This window comes from Equus asinus, chromosome 2, assembly GCF_041296235.1.
Source record: "Equus asinus isolate D_3611 breed Donkey chromosome 2, EquAss-T2T_v2, whole genome shotgun sequence".
NCBI classification, from domain to species: domain Eukaryota; kingdom Metazoa; phylum Chordata; class Mammalia; order Perissodactyla; family Equidae; genus Equus; species Equus asinus.
Window position 1 is genome coordinate 155347648 of NC_091791.1, and position 14515 is coordinate 155362162.

A 14515-nucleotide genomic window follows, 5' to 3' on the forward strand; every position below is an offset into this window, starting at 1 on the left:
CTCAGAGACAGCCTCTGTGTCGGGTCAACTTCAGCAGAAGGGTGTGACGCGGAGCCCGGGACCCAGCACATGCTCCATAAATATCTGTGGGATGAACACATGAGGGGAGTGTCCCAGAGGTGGCAGTGAGAGGGTCCTCCTGGAGGGGCATCCTAGTGGCACTGGCTTGGTCCACAGGAGGGGGAGGTAAAGGCAGGAACAGTAGAAACCAGCATTTCTCCCTCTGGCCAGGAAGCCCGAGGCCAGCTTGGACTAGGCTGTTTCAAAATCGATCTAGAAAGGGAGTGGCAGGCCAGGCAGGGCGTGGGGCTCCTTAGCCCAGGACCCACAGCTGCCACCCCTCCCAGACGGTGGGCGGCCTGGACACCTCGGCACCTTCCCCCGTCTCCCGCTGGGAAGCCTGGGCCCGTGGTGGCAGCGGGGACCTTACCTGGGCTGCTTCTCCAGGCGGCTGGGCCTCGAGCTTCCCACTGCAGGCCGGGGCTTGTCTCTAGCCCAGAAAGCGGTACTCCCTTCAGGCAGAAAAGGAAAAAAAGGAAGAAAAAAAGAAAACCTTAGTGCGTTTCTCTCCTCGCCGCTTCTCCCGAAGGTTCCTGGTTGGTGTCGTCCTGCCTCTGTGGGCACACAGCCTCCTCCCTCTGGCAGCTTACTCACCGGTGTGCCCGTGAGGCTGCCAGCTGTGTGGGGGAGGCGGGGGGCCCACGCCCCTCTCTGCCTGACACACACCAGAGCATGCCCTGCGGAGGCCAGGAGCTTGAGTGTCTGGCCTGAGCGCCGGGCTGATCGGTGGCCCGTGGCTGCGTCCCCAGTATGGGGAAGCCGTGCCCTGGCCAGCAGCCTTCTCAGGGAATGCACCTCTGTGAGCTCAGTGGAGGACACCATGGGTGCTGACTGGCGCTGCATGGGAGAGTGACAGAATTCTTTGGTAGGAAGCTGTTTCCTTAGTGCCCAGGGCTGTCAGAAGAGGGGACAGCCTCCTGTGGGGGGGTGGCTTCCATCCTTGGCCAGCCCCTCTGGACCACTCCCCGCCTTGGCATCCTGCCCTCTCTCTGTCCTGTGGACTCAGAGAGGGCCTGGGCCTGTCTGATCTGGAGTTGCTCCTCACCCTGCTCAGGCCAGGTGCTTGGTGTTCCTTTTCCACAGCACCCATCTCAACGCCTGGGTGGGCCCAGCATCAATTAGGATGAACTGCTGCCAAATCCCCCCTCTCCAGCTTCTTCCGGGGCCCCCTGCTGTCCTCAGCAGGGGAATGACACTCTCTCTCTCTCTCTCTCTCTCTCTCTGTCACACACACACACACACACACACACACACGTGGTGACACACCCAGTGCAGAGCCACCTACCTGCCCAGGCCAGCCTAAGCCAATCTGGCCTCACTCTCCAAATGCCACTCTGACCCTAGAAGCCACTCATTTACGGAAATATCCCGTGGGAGGTGAGTTCAAAGCCAGCCCGGGAGGGCTCCAGTCAGCGTGGACCAGACTCCCCTTCTCTCCCGGCACCTCCAGAGGACATGGCAGCCTGACCACCATGTCTGCTATTGCACTTTGCTGGCTGGCATCTTTCCCCAGGCACTTCGGGCCCCCACAGCGTCTTCCACATCCTTTGGGGGTGGCGGCAGACTCCTGGCAGGTCTCATCTTCCTCAGAGCTCACGGTAGGGAGGCGAGAGCTAGAAGGGGCGGGACTCAGGTGCAGCTCCAAGTTTCCAGCTCCCAAAACAATCAGATGCAAAAGGGAAGGAAGAAACCTCCGGACCAGCGGGTGACTCAGTGCCAGTGGGCCGGCTTAGTCACCTGGATGGCTGCTCCCGGCTCCTGGCACATCAGGCAGGCAGGGAGCGGTGCCCTCCCCCACCCGCTGTCAACAGCGGGGCTGTCAAAGGCAGCGTGGCCACGGAGCCCCAGCGGGCCCAGGACTGCCGGGCAGGCGGCACCGGCGGGCTACAGGCTCGGCCGCCGCGCGCCCCTCCTCCACCGCGCCCCTCGGCTCACTCTGGGATTTCTCCATTAAATCCTCGGGCGGCGACCTGCTCGACTGGGGCGCCGAGCTGCTCCAACGTTGCTTGGCAATTTTGATATCGTCGGGGGTTGCCATGGGGAGGAGGGTGATGTCATTGACACAAAAAACCCACTGAATTTACAAATCAGCTGGGGCTGGAGCTATTTATAAAAACACGTTCTTCCCTGCCTTCCTTTACTGAGGGGGAGGGCGGAGAAGGGCCGCCTGCTGGGCTCACTGGAAGCCTCCCCCAGCCCCCTGGAAGCCACTCTCCCAGGCTCCCCACCCCCGCAGAACTGCGGGATGCAGACCTGGCCGGCCCTGACCACAGCTGATCTGAGCTCCTCTTTTTGGGGTCTCGGCTGGTTTTGCTGTGAAAGGTGGGAGAGCGGCACACAGGGGGTGCTGGGCAGGGTGGGCACTGGCTTCCTGGGTTGGAAGGGACAAGAAGCCAGCCACTCAACCAGACGCCTTTGTTTCACGGCTCCTGGGCAGAAACAGGTGCAAGGGCATGTAGGTAGCTTGAGCTCCTCCTTACACCCACCCGCCTGCTCCCCTGAGTGCACCCGGTGGAGCCTGGCCTCCCACAAGCCCCTCTCACTCTCCGGAACCTCCGTGTCTCCTTCCCAGGCTTCTTTTCTTCTCCCAGTGTCAAACAGTGGGGATGCCCAAGCCCCAGTCTTAGCCTGCTGCTCCTCTCTCCCCACACTCACCCCCCTCCCGTTGAAACACCATCCTCTCCATGGCTTTGACCATCAACCTGGAAATGCTCACCCTGGAGCCCATGTCTGGCTGCCCCACTGCAGGTGCCGCCCTGACCGGGCAGCTCTCGCTCCCAGTGCCTCCTGCTGCTGACGGCCAGATGGAAACTCGCCATTCTCCTTGACTCTCCCACCTCCAGCCCCTGACGTCCAAGGTGGCACTAGGCTGCTCATATTATTTTTGAAAACTCTTACGTAAATTTTCTTTCATAGTGAAGCAATGTGGTGTTTGGTTCAAAGCCCGGGCTCTGGGTTTTCACAGTCCTGGGTTCTCGTCCCAGCTCTGCTGTTCATCTGCCAAGTGACCGTTGGCGTATCATTTAACCTATGGAACTCAGTTTCTTCATCCCTAAAATGGGGATTGTGGGAATTAAATCAGCAAAGCTCCTGGCACGGGGGCCACTCATCCTGAGAGCTCAGTAAACATTCATTTTCTTCCCAGCTTTCATGACTGTGTTGCTTGTTGCTCATTCTTATCCACTCACCAACCAGTGGCAGGTTAATTTTCCAGAACCATGTCCTGTGTCACCTCTTGGGCAGAGGTCTCAAGCTGCACACAGGATGTTTTGATTGAACTGCACAGTGCTGGACCACATGGCATTAATTATAAAAACTTTAATTTGGCAAGTTGTCTAACCACCAGCCACAGAACCCACCCTTCCTCCATCTTGAGCAGGAAAGGAATTTTTTTTTTTTGAGGAAGATTAGCCCTGAGCTAACATCTGCCGCCAATTCTCCTCTTTTTGCTGTGGAAGACTGGCCCTGAGCTCACATTCGTGCCCATCTTCCTCTACTTTATACGTGGGATGCCTGCCACAGCATGGCTTGCCAAGCAGTGCCATGTCCACACCCAGGATCTGAACCGGCGAACCCCGGGCCGCCGAGAAGCAGAACATGTGAACTTAACTGCTGCGCCACCGGGCTGGCCCCAAGAATTTTTTGACAGCCATCAGGTAACTAACTGCTAGCACTGATGAGAAGTCTGGAGAATCGAGTCCAGGACAGAGGTCTCTGGGCATCAGGACTGACTCTGCGGTCTCCACACTTCCTGTAGCTGGTGCTCCCACCTAGTGCACCTCCACCCCTAGTCCAAGAGCAGAGAGAGTCTGGCTGGTGGGGTCAGGTCATGTGCCCGCCTCTGGCTTTGGCGGAGGGGAGAGTAGCCTGGGCACAATGCTTCTGCTATCACACTCGATGTGGGGAAGAAGATTAGGGTGCCGTTACTAAAGGAAAGGGTGCTGGAAGCCAAAACCCAGCCAATGGTCACCACAACATCTTTGCCATTTTTTCAAATTATTTTTAATTCCTGAGCGTGATAATCAAGTAACTGTGGTTCTTTTATTCTTCTTGTCTTCATGGACTTCTGAAAACTGATGGCCTGCCCAAACGGAGACTCGATCTTCTATAGCTATTGTGTTGCGTGACTTCTTGATTTGGTGAGAGTGTCTGCAAACTTACATCCATTTCTTTCACAGACTGTAGAAAGAGGGGATCTGCCAGCCATTGGAAGCAACTCTGCAAAGCTTGGCCGCCTGTTGCAGGGGGGCAGGCAGGCAGATGCCTGTGTTCCTGGGCCGTGGTGTGCCCTATGCTCTTTATCCCAGCGGAGTCACCTCTCTGCTAATCCCTGTAGGCTGGGAACTCTCCAGGCCAGGAAACCCAGCACGGTGCTTGGCACACAGCAGATGCGTGTGCAAACTTTGTTGAATGAATGAATGAAGGAGCATCTGAAGAGGTTCTGTGTTCTGGCTATGCTTACTTGGAGTATGGGGAATCAGTGAATCACGCAGCGGAAAGGCATTCTAGAATCAGCAGCCCCAGCCCTCCTTCTACAGGTGAGAACACTGCGGCCCTGAGAGGTTAAGTGACTCGGCAAAGCCACAGAGGAAATCAGAGGCAGAGTCCGGACTGGAACTCAGCTTTCCTTCCTCACAGCCCGTGTTCTCTTTGCTGCCCACTGGGGTCCATTCTCGCTCAAGCCCTGAGTGTGACGTATCTGTAATCCAGTCAAAGGCAGCAGGGGTGCTGTCACCATGGGCATTTCTGCCTTTGAATCCTGGCTCCCAAGGAGTTGCAACAATGAGAATCAGCCAAGCGGTGTCCTTACAATTTCTTAATAAAGTCTTTTGTTCTACTCCCTTTTGTTTTTGAAAATGGAGATATACTTGTAGCCTCAAAAGCAGCTTGCCAGGCCAGCCCAGGGGCATAGTGGTTAAATTTGCATGCTCCGCTTTGGTGGCCTGGGGTTCTCTGGCCTGGTTCCTGGGCGTGGACCTATGCACCGCTTATCAAGCTGTTCTGTGGTAGTGTCCCACATATAAAATAGAGGAAGATGGGCACTGATGTTAGCTCAGGGCCAATCTTCCTTAAAAAAAGAAAAAAAAAAAGCAGCTTGCCTCATCTGCGCCATTTTGGGGAGTTAGATTCAGCTGGAATGACTGCTTACATCAACAATGTCCCGCTGCGTGGTTTTAAAAAAATCATTTGGGGACGAGTTTAGAAAGGCCATGTGACAATGAAGTCTCAATTTTCGTAAACGAATGCTTCCCAGGCTTTCCCAAAGGATACAAAGTTTCAGAAACAAAGTCTAGGGTTCTAGCATGTGGGGAAAATTCTCTTTTACTGCCCAGTTTTTCTCGATCTTTAGATTCTTCCCCACGCACCCCGCCCTTGTGCTGTGTGCACAGCGACTGCTCTATGCGGGCCTTTCTGACGGCTGTGGGGCCTGTCTCCACCTGCCTGCACACGTCCGCACCTCTCACCACAGGGCCGGGGAGGGGGGGAACAGACTCTGCGCGCCTTTACCCTACTGTCCCAAGCCAGGGTGGGCTCTGGAAAGGAAGAGCTTGGATTCGTGAGCAGGTGTGGTCCCTGGAGGCCTGCGTCCTGTACTCCAGGGCAGCTATTATTAGAGATGCCCCTCAGCCCTGGGCCTCCAGGAGAGCCAGGCAGAGGCAGGGGGCCCCCCCTTAAGAGATTTTCCCAAATGGCTTCCTGCATGACACGGGGGGGGCGGGGGGGGGTTGCCAGGGCAGGAGCCCCCCTCTTTCCCTCCTGTGAGGTGGGGCGGGGCGTGGAGCCCAAGGCAGTGAGGGCACTGTGGTGTGGAGGGCGGCTGGCAGGGGGCCGAGAGAGCGTGACTGGTGGGATTCTCTCCCCCAGGCTCCATGGAGCGGGAGGGCCCACTGGGCTGCAGAATAGGGAATTTCTCCAACAAAAGCGAACTGGAAAAGTCCGGGAGGAGTTACTGTTCTGCTGACCAATAGCTTTGCTGCCTGGCCACTGCCAGTCTGGCCTTGATCAGAAGGCCCAATGCTGACCCTCTGCCTAACAGTGAAGGGGGAACGAGGAGGCCTTCCAATGGCCTGGCCCGGTCTGGCCTGCAGGACCTGCCTGGATGCTGATGGGCAGGACTGGGGAGGAGGTGAAGGGACCATATAGCAGTCTAAGGGAAGATAGAGTTTGTTCCCTGAGAAGGTGGTTTAGCATCCCCCATGTCCCCATCCCCTCAGTGCCCCTGCCTCATGGGCAACCGGGGGAAGCAAGGAGAGCGTGACAGAGGCACGGCCAGTGGGGAGACGGAGCCAGAGAAGACATCTGTCAGCAGACCGCCTGAGAGGGCAGAAGGTGGGCACCAGTTTGTACGGTCTTCCCTTCTTGCCCAGTCCGCCACAATGCTATGGGGGACATAAGGGAGGGGACAGACCAGAATCTCGTCAGGATTAGAAGTAAGCCTGGCTATGGACTCTGCTTGACCTCCAGAAGTTTCCCCTCAGGTGAAACAGGATTTTTCAAGTAAGTGAACAGGGAATGGAATTCTTTTTCCAAGACCAGGTGTGTGGAATTGTGAAAATACGTGGTTTGTGAGATGGAAGTGGCAGCAGAAGAAAACGTTTTTGTCAAGTATTTGCTGTGTGCCAGGCATAGTACGGCTGGGATCTTTCCACCTGTTAGTTCATCGAATCCTCAAAACGCCAAGTGGTAGGTATTATTATCCCACTTTGTACAGATGAGGAGTCTGAGGCTCATAGCGTTTGAATTACCTGCCCCGAATCAGCTAGGAATTGGCAAAGCCAGGATGTGAGTCCAGAGCCCTGGCTGTCACTGTAACACCGGGTGGCTGAGGCAGGAACTCCCTGGGGGAGCTTTGGCTTGACTCTTTCTGGTGACACTGCACAGACGCCTGAAGAGGGCCACTCAGTTGAGGTCTGGCCACGCCTGCTTTGACCGGGCTGTGAGTGCTGCTGGCAGGGATGTGCCTGCCTCTGGCTGGCTTTCATCTCTGTGGGACAGCAAGGACAGGGCCTTTAGACTTCAGGAGGGAGTCCGTGCTCCGTCCTCAGAAGTTCAGTGGCTGGCAGCAAGCCCGGCAGCAGCACTTCCTCTGGACGAGCCTTTCCTGGGAGCGGCCTCTATGGGAGGGCTGGCCCATCCCTCCCAGAGCAGGGAAGAGGAGGGACTGGCAGAAACTGGCCGGGACTTCACTAGAGACAGCGGAAAAGAAAAGCCTTTTGTCAGAGAGAAACGGGCGCCCCTCTCCGCTCTGGCCACGTGGCCTTAGAAGTGAGTCAGGCTGGTCCCAGGGGGTGCTTCAGGGGACTGACCCTGAGGACTTAGCAGCAATGTGAGGGCTGGCTCAGCGACTGGTCAGAGCAGCGTTACAAACCACAGGGTCCCAAGTCCTGGACTCACAAGTTTGTCCTCTTTCCAGCAGAGGATGTGACGGGCCTTTGCCATCCCAGCCCCCCGGCCATCAGGAGCAGAGCCTTTGTGACACACCTCAGCTTCTGCAATAAATGAGGGCTGATGATAAATCAGGCAGCACAGGTGATACAAAGCAGGAAAAGGACACATGGAGGGAGGGGTTGCAATGTCTCTGCAGTGGCTGTGGCTAAAACCTAATTTTCTTGAGCACATATTATAGGCTGTGTGCTATGCTAAGCTCTTGCCATACATGAACTTATTTCACCCTCACAACAACCCAATTAATGAATCCATTCAATAAATATTTATTGAGTACTTGCTAGGTATGAAGCTCTGTGCTGGGTGCTGGGGATGACTCAGTGAAGGAGACAAGGCCCCTGTTCTCGTGGAATTTACAATCCAGGTCGGAACTATTATTATTCCATTTCAGAGACAAGGAAACTAAGGCCTCCTGGAGTTAACTTACTGGCTCAAGTCACTAAGAGACAGGGTAAGTGTTCGAATCCAGGCAATCTGTTTCAGAGTCCAGCATGCTATTCTGCTACCAAATCCTTCGTTTTTCTTCCCTACACTACCCAGTGTCAGACACTATAGGCTGTCTCTCTGAGATCCATCAAATGTCCCTTCCTTGCTGGAAGAAACCCAATGTATTTGGACATACACTCTCCTCCCTGCGAGTTCAGGGACAGGAACCCCCACACCACCCCCCCTCCTCACCCTGCGCCAGCTCTGGGGTGAATCTTGATTAGTCTGATCCAATCTTGGTAATTCCCTTCCTCTTGCCAGGGACTGGCTTGGGCCCAAGAGTGTGGGGAAGTTTGCTGGGAGGGTTTTTGGGAAAAGTTTTCTTGTGCTGCTCCAAGTTGTTGAGCTTGTCACTGTGGTAGTCAATTGGGTTCATAAGGGGACCAGTCTGAGGACAAAGGCCAACATGCTGAGGACGGCAGAATAGAAAGGTGGAAATGACTTGGGTCCTCCATGAATTGCTGAGCTGTGGGCTTGCTGTTATGTGAGATAACAGATATTCTTACCCCTTATGATATTTGGGGTTTTCTGATTTTTGCAGCTGAAAACTACCTAATACAAATCAGTTCCAACCCCTGCCAGGCCAGGATGGCTTCCGGGACACCCCAACTCACGTTGGCCCTCATCTCCTCTGAGTGTCCTAACACATCTGCTCCACTCCTTTGGCTCTTGGTCATGGCTTACCTTGAGATATCCTTTCACTTATTTCTCTTTATATTCTCTTGGCTGTTAACCTGTAATATCCTGTTTCTCTCAATTATAAACTCCCCTAAGGGAGTAAGCATGCCTTACATTTCTTTACATCCGTCTTGGTACCTGTCGTTAATGTGGAGCCCCAGTAGAGCTTAATAAATATTTATTGGCTGATCTTTGACACATTCCAAGAGATTATTTGTGGCCCTGGAGGGAGTAAATGAACAAGTTCCAACAGAGTAAAACAGGAGTCAACAGGTTGCAGCTGGAGGCCCGAGTGAATAAGAATGTCGGGCATCTCAATCGCGGCTTAGATTCCGCAATGGATTATGGCCGCTCGACTGCCTCCCGCTTGCGGCTCTGGCCTGGCGGCTGGGGAGAATCTGCTGCTTGCTGCGAACCAGGAACTTTCATGTTCAGCAGCCAGATTGTGTTTTTAGTTCTCACAACAGCCCTTTGAGGGAGGAGCCATCAGCACTAGTTTATGGACGGCAGGTGGACCTCCCTGATCAAGCGGCTGGTAAGGAGCAGACCTGGGGTTTGAGCCCAGGTTTTCCAGTTCCTGAATCGAGTTTTTAGGGTTTCCTAAGTTCCCCCTTTTCTTTTTCCTGTTAAGTGGTCAATTTTTATCCACTGGCTCAGGAGGGGGATGCAGCAGAGCATAAGACAGAAATAGTTCTGAAAGCTGAAGCTCCAGCAGGAAGTCTCAGCGAGAGACCAAATGTCTTGGCCTTAAACAGGGTATGAAGGCCCTGCTCCCTAAGCCAGAGAGACTTCCTCTGGTCGGGCAGGAGAGGAGGAGTGTAGATGGCTAGACGGGAGGATCTGCCTCCTGCTTCCCACCAGCATGGCAGCAAGACCCTGCCTCCTACATCAGAGCCAACAGGACCAGAGTCCCGAGCTCTGGACGTGGCACAGAGCAGCAGGGAGCTGTGTCAGGAGACTCTTTGGACTGAAGTGGCCTACGGACTGAAGACTGGGCACCTGATGGACCCTCCTGATAGCCTGGTACTTGGCTGATCTTGAGACTGTCTTCTTTAAGTACAAATAATGAAGGTCACTCCCAATAGAAACAACTAATTTCCCCATCTCTTTAGACTACAGAACACCACGTTTCTTTCACTTACCGTTACTACATTACAGGTTTAGTTATACTCTGTACTGTAAATTAGTTCAAAAGACAGTAAGGCTCCAATCAAGTAGCTGGGATCCCAGTCTACTTGAGAGGTTTCCAGAGAACTTCGGACCATTAGAACTAAATCAATACAAGCATCTACAAGTATCTGTACTACTTTAGTTCTCGATATTCTATAAAGTAGGCACTCAGCTTATCCTCCTCCTTCTGGCTCTAGAGGCAGCATTTCTAACCATCATGCTAGTGTTTCATTTGCAGCCAGAGGCAGGGAGCCCCCTCAATACTGAGGGGGTTCTGGGCTTGTGAAGTTGACTCCCTATAATGTGAGCAATACTCACAAGCTATAACCAGGGTATAAAGACACAGATCTTGTCCCATGGAGCTCACTTGAGTTAGAGAGGGAAGGCATGTACACGTATCTGGCCAAGGCAGCTAATAACCTAGAGCAGCAGGGAATGGCACAGGTGGCAGCTCGGAGGCTCCCCGGTGGCCTATGCCATGGAACCTTGACCACTGGGCCACATGCTAGGATACTGGATGTGACTGTTTGGGGGAGTCCTGAGCAAGCGGCTTCCTAATCTGTTCAGTGATGGGGTACAGTTGATCTGGAAGGTCTCTCCTAGCAATGCTAGCTAACTTTTGTCTACTCTGCCTCACTCATACTTCTGCCCGCCTGACCCCCGAGATTTCCCTGGGACTCCTTGACTCACTCACCCTTAGCCACCTCATTTCCTTGAATGAGCCAAGCTCATTGAAGCCTCATGTGTCATCCTTTTCAATATTTTTATCACTTTATTCTAGCATTACCAGATTTCTTTTTCAATTTTGTTTCAGATGCAAAAGCAAACAGGTAAATATATATTCATCTTTTTGTTCACAGATTTTAATGGATATTTGTTTTTATGAAATGCCATCCTCACTTTGCTAATTGTAGGACTGAAGCAATTAAATAAAATGCATCAAATGACCAGGCCAGTAAGATTAAACTGCTTTGAAATTGTAGCATACGATGATTCATATAACTAAGTGTTTCAAATGAATGTGAGGCTGGATTAAAGACACATGGGAAATAAAGAAAGTACACATTTTGATGGAATAAATACACCTGTGAAAATAACATTTAATTTTGAAAGGAGTGAACAGGACAATGAAGTGTAGCAGGATGTAAGGTCAGCAATCAATGACAACAGAAGGTTAAAGAAACATACGCAGAGACACACTGGAAATAAAAGTGAGATTGCAATTCTAGGATCCTCTAGAGTTGGATAGATTTTTTTCCCCTCACCAAGACTCCAATATAACTAGCTTTTGAACTTGTGGCTGCTCTTTTCCAATGTTGTAATTCACTACTTATTTTTGAGACCCATGTGCTAATTTCTGGGAGTATATAAAATTAACGGACATACAGTTCTTTGCTTGCAAGGGGTTTGGAAACTAGCAGTTTGATTGGGTAACCACTATTTCCCATGGACAGGCCAATTTGAACCTACGTGACATACTGCTCAGCAGCCAAAAGTCTGCCTTGGGATCCTCTAAGGAGCAAGATTATTGGAAGTGGTGTGCTTAGATGGAAAAAAGTCTATGTTTATAGAGGTTTAGCCTAAATTCCTGATTGTTTGTTCCTTTCTTAATCATACAATGTAAGTTTGTGGAAACAAGTTTTTGTATGAAAGTCGTAAAACGTATTTTGTTTTGAAAAAAGTTTTATGTAATTCAATCCCTGGTTCACAGGAAGTTGTAATAGAGGAAGATGGTAATTTTCGAAAACATGTCTCGACCAGAAACATTACAAAACATTTGAACATGTGTGAATTTTTAGCATACTAAAAATAGAAATTTAAATATATTATCTCCAATGCTTTAAAATTAATTTCACTCTTTCATTTTAATTCCAAATTAATCTTGCTTTTATATCTAGATGATAAAGCTTCCCAAATTTCCCATTTTTCAAAAAAAACTAACACTTATCAGGCTTTTTATTTTTTAAAATGTAGAGAAGGGAAAAGATGACAAAACCATGGCCCGTAATTTCTCACCTTAGATTATCCTATAGACATAAAAAACAGTAATACCTGTACACGGTCAGAAAATTAAAAATGGTCAGAAATTGCAAAATGAAAAATAAAACCTTTGTTCTTTCCTCTCTCCACCGCTATACACTCTTCCCAAAGAAGTAACTTTTTCCCCTCGACATTTTTCAACATGAGCCGAAAATGTCTGGAATTCATCTTTCAAAGCCTAACTCAGGTTTGGCCATCTCTTCAGGCTCACGCCAAATTGAAGACTGGCCATCAGCACCGATGCCAAGGCACCCCACAGTCTACAGAAACGGTCTGATGTCACCCCTGCAGCGATTCCAGGACTCTGGTTTCCTGGGTCTGTCATCCGGATTGTCCCTGTGGGACTAACAGCCTGGGAAGCAGGGAGGACAACTATTACCCACAGTGCTTTACCTATGAGCACCTGTGCCAATGTTCATTTAGGATAAATTCTAAGAAAAATTTCTCAGCTGAAGGGAATGAACATTTAAATTTAATAAATATTGCCAAATCACCTTCTAATAATGTACCAATTTGTACTTCGAGTAATAATGAGTTTCCCCTCACCCTCACAAACACAGCTTTCAACAAATCTTTTGGACACTTTTTGTGAATGATGGAAATTTCAGGTTTATTTTGCATTTTATTTAATTGGGAATAAGAGTGAACATCTCATGTATGTTGGCCATTAAAATGTTTTCAGTGAATTGTTCATGCTGTTTGTCTGTTTCTATCAGTTTTCAATCTTTTTTTTTGGGTGAGGAAGATTGGCTCTGAGCTAACATGTGTGCCCATCTTTCTCTATTTTTTGTACATGGGTCACTGCCACAGGATGGCTTTGATGAGTCATGTAGGTCCAATGCTGGGATCGAACCTGTGAACCCAGGGCCGCTGAAGCAAAGCATGCCGAACTTAACCACTATGCCACCAGGCTGGCCCTGGTTTTTGATGTTTTTAAAGAGTTCTTCATACTTTAGGTAAAATAGTGCTTTGTCATATTTTATTCATTCAGGTACTGCCCTAGGCACTGGGGTTAAAACAGCAATCAAAGGAAATCTTTGCCCTTAAGGAGCTTAAATTGTAGTAGTGGAATACAGGAAAACAATTATACATACACACACATGCGCGTGAGGTGGTGACAGGTGCTATGGAAAAACTCAAGCAACGTAGAGGGATAGAAAGGGACAGCAGTGCGTGTGTAGGATGCTATTGTGTACAGATTGGCCAGGGCAGGCCTCTCTAACAGGGTGGAGACTTGAGAAGACATCTGAGGGGAACTAAGAGAGTAATCCACTTGAAGATCAGGAAAGAACATTCCAGGCGTAAGGAACGGCAAGCAAAGAGGCTGTAAGGAGAGAAACTAGGTGGCATGTTTGAGGAGCAGCAAGGGGGTGGACAGGCTAGAGCGAAGTGAGCAAGGAAGAGGAGGCAGGGAACAGCGGAGTCAGAGCCAGTAGGGTCTTGTGGGCTGTGACAAGGACTTTGGATTTTGTGCCTGTAAGATGGGAAGCCACTGGAGGGTTCTGAGATGACTGGAGGTGCGTGCGGGACGCACAGAGACCAGTTATGAGACCTGGAGATAATGCAAATGAAAGATGATGCAAATATCATGACCACCTCATATGGCCACACAGTGTATTCACTGCACAAGGGCACCAGGCTGAGGGGATAAGCGGGGGCTGAAGTTCAGTCAGGCGATGGTGCACTGGGAGGTACTGAATCCACTAGACAAAGGGGGCTTTTTCTAATTTGCACAAAGGTGCTGTATAAACTAGCGGTGGCAGTGGCAATAGTGTTCAAATCCTAATCCAGTGTCTCAACATCAGGTATTGAATAATCCATCATTTCCCATACTGAATTGAAATGCCACCTTTATCTTACTAAATATTCACGGCTTCTTGTGTCTTTGGTGGAACTAAGCGCTTCATTAAGGTCAAAGTGTGCTATATTAGAATTTTTTAAAAAAAATATATCTTCCTCACTAGGGAAGTCTTAATTTGAGGAGCCAGATTGGAAGCAAATTTTGGCATATTAGAAAGAGCTGGTGCAGTTGGAGGAAGAGTTCCTCATTTTCTGATGCAACAGAAAAGAAGCATTTCTTTGCTGTCTGTGAAGACTTTAGCTGAAACATATCAAGAATTTCATTTCAAAGTCTTGTGCTAACCGTCTGAAAGGCTTTCTTATCTACCTTGAGATAATAGTTCAACTAACAGTCTAAAGTCCTATGCTATAGGAAACCTTTTTATTTCCAGATTCAGGTTTGGCATGAGTTAGAACACTCTGACTTGAGTGGAAGGTTTCCCATACAACTGTCACAGGAGGATGAAGGCTCCACCCGTGGTAGATTAGCGGATGTACACTGTGAATGGTGAGGCACTATATGTTTCATAGTCTCTTTTCAAACGGAAGTGAAAATCCTGTCTTTTCAGCTGTGCTTTTCTTTTTCAGGTCCATTGTTATGCTCTTCCTGCCTTAGTGAGACAAGAAATAAGAACCACTTGAAGCTTCTGCCAAAAAACAGAGACTTTCTTCTCCCAAGACAAAGAAGCATAAAACATAAGGGAGACGGAACTGCACCTGCTTTGTGCCTTGATGCTCAGGCAAAGAGAACACGAAGATATTCGAGGTTCCAAGTGGTCAGGTCCTGTTTTCTCCC

The 14515-nt window shown here is 50.3% G+C and overlaps 1 protein-coding gene across 2 annotated transcripts in view; it reads right to left on the minus strand.

Moving 5' to 3' along the window:
• Positions 1–1485, minus strand: part of PAK6 (p21 (RAC1) activated kinase 6) — a 36515-nt gene extending 35030 nt beyond the window's left edge. The window contains exons 1-2 of one of the 2 annotated variants that reach the window (XM_014847344.3): positions 1346–1485; positions 431–512 (exon numbers count right to left, since the gene is read on the minus strand). The gene's annotated coding sequence lies outside the window, so the exon portion shown is untranslated. Of the gene's footprint in view, positions 1–430; positions 513–1105; positions 1138–1345 lie in introns of those variants that run through there. The other variant, XM_044765166.2, reaches the window with a different exon arrangement.
• Between the last annotated feature and the right edge of the window lie 13030 nt (positions 1486–14515).